Source organism: Xenopus laevis, chromosome 9_10S, assembly GCF_017654675.1.
Source record: "Xenopus laevis strain J_2021 chromosome 9_10S, Xenopus_laevis_v10.1, whole genome shotgun sequence".
NCBI lineage: Eukaryota > Metazoa > Chordata > Amphibia > Anura > Pipidae > Xenopus > Xenopus laevis.
The window spans coordinates 37,727,663-37,729,866 of record NC_054388.1 but is presented as its reverse complement, the minus strand read 5'-3'; positions in this window follow the sequence as shown (position 1 = coordinate 37,729,866).

Below are 2,204 nucleotides of genomic sequence, written 5' to 3'. Positions count from 1 at the left end.
CGGGGAGATTGGTCGCCGCAAAGATGACGCGATTAGTCGCCAGGCGACTAAATCTCCCCGAAACGCTCAGTGTGACCTTACCCTAGGAGTGAAGTCACAGGGAGCTACTTGTTGTGGCTACAAAATGCCAAATACCCTGCCATAGACAATACTCAGTATTGGCTCATAAAGTAATGTCTTAGCAAAGCCAGTTATCCCTACTGTATATTTTGTAGCTGTGACAAGTAGTTGCTACTAGTTGCTCTGTGTGCCTTAGCCCTAATTGTATTTCTAGTTGTGAGCTTCATAGTGATAACCTGGAGGGTCTGGAAGGATGTAAGAACAGGTCAACTCCTGGACCTGTCACCCAGACACAAAAATCTGTACAATAAAAGTCCTTTTCAAATTAAACATGAAATCCAATTTTTATTTTTTATTAAAGCATTCATAGCTGTTGTAAGCTCATTTAAAAATCTCAGCTGTCAATCAAATATCGCCTGCCCCTCCTTTATGCCTTAGACATAGAGGCGGGCCAGACAATTACTTTCATTTTCCATTCAGCACTTTCTTGATGTCACTGCTCTCACCACATTCCCCCGTTCTCTTTACCATTTAATTGTGTAGCCAGGGCATGGGGATGGACATCAGGTCCCCCATTCTGTTGCACAAACAATATTCTGAGTTGATGCAAGGCTTTCCTTAAAAATAGTGTCCACAAAATGGCTGCTGCCTGCTTGCTATAATTCTGAGTTCCTAGACTGATGGAAACAAGATTCATATAATTTATACTGTATAATTAAAGTTTATTTTCCATGACTAATGTGATAAAATATTATTTGAAATATTTTTTTTGGGTGACAGGTCCCCTTTAAAACACTTACCAGTTATAGGTTGACTGCCCAATATATAGACCAGACTGTAACAGCTTTGAGAAAGCACGTGTACTGCCCGTGTACTGGTTGCACCAATTAGTTGGTGGCATTATTATTTGTCATAAACAGTGATAACAGTTTAGAGTGTGTTTTGGGGACAAAACCAATTAAGAGTATAGTGGGACCTCTTATTGTAGCTGGTTTGATGTAAGATGACCTAAGTATGGCTAAACGTTATGCCAAAGCTAATTATGGTCCCTAAAGCTGTTCTGATTGAAAGTCCAAACTGACAAAATCTTGAGGATAAGCTGGCCACGACACCCACTATATATGGGCCCACTAAGTCCTGGGCACACAAGGAGGTCCTCTGGTACCTGGCACACAGCTCAAAACCTGCCTTTATTTTTACTCCAGAACATGTTATAATTGCTTTATGTGCTTGCCTAGGGAAGTATATTTTTCCCATAACATGGAACAGGGGGGATTAAGTGGCCATTTATCTTATTTATATGTGCTACATTGTTGCCTCGGGTGGGGGGCTTTGTCTAATTCAGCTATGGGAGTGGTAGGAAGAAGAGTTCTTGTTGAAGCAGAACAAAAGGGATAATTATGTGACAACAATATCTTTTTTAGGCAGTGCAGGTGTGAGGTCCTTTATGCAAAGAGTTACCTTCAGGCTGACACCCCCTTCCCATTTATCTTTGAGAACCCAGAAATGTCAGCTGAGTAAAAAGGGGCAGCAATTGGGTTGCCTTGGGCAGCAGACTTGTTAAGCTTTCTTCATATAAAATTCCCAAAACACTGGTTGGTAAAAAAAGGAAATCAACCTTACCCCTATTTTAAAGAAACAAGTGATTAGGTTGGAGCTATATTGCACAGCCATGACCATTCCATTGGGAGGACTCATAATTTAACCCTTGCAGCTATGCCATCCTGAGAGTCCAGTCAGTGGCTTCATTTCATGGGCCTAAACCCCCGAGCAATGCACACACTCCGGGGTCACCCGAGACTCCCCCACCCTATTCCTCCAGACCCCCACACAGTTGTAAGTTCTGAACCCCTATAGTTTTACCAATGAGTTAGGTAAATCCATTATTTATGTAGTTTCCATACATTCCCATTTTGGGATCTTGGAATATTAAAATAAACGATGCCATACAAACATATCTATTGGTGATTGCATGCTGGAACCATAAAAGCCTATTAGAGGATCACACCCGGCCCATCGACCTCACTGTAGTAGCACAATAAATTAACTTTGTGAGTTTACATCCCCTTTAATTGCTAAACAGCTAAAAAAAAAGCCCATTGGCTATGTTCTGTTTTCATCCCATGGAAAAGAAACCCAGTGGA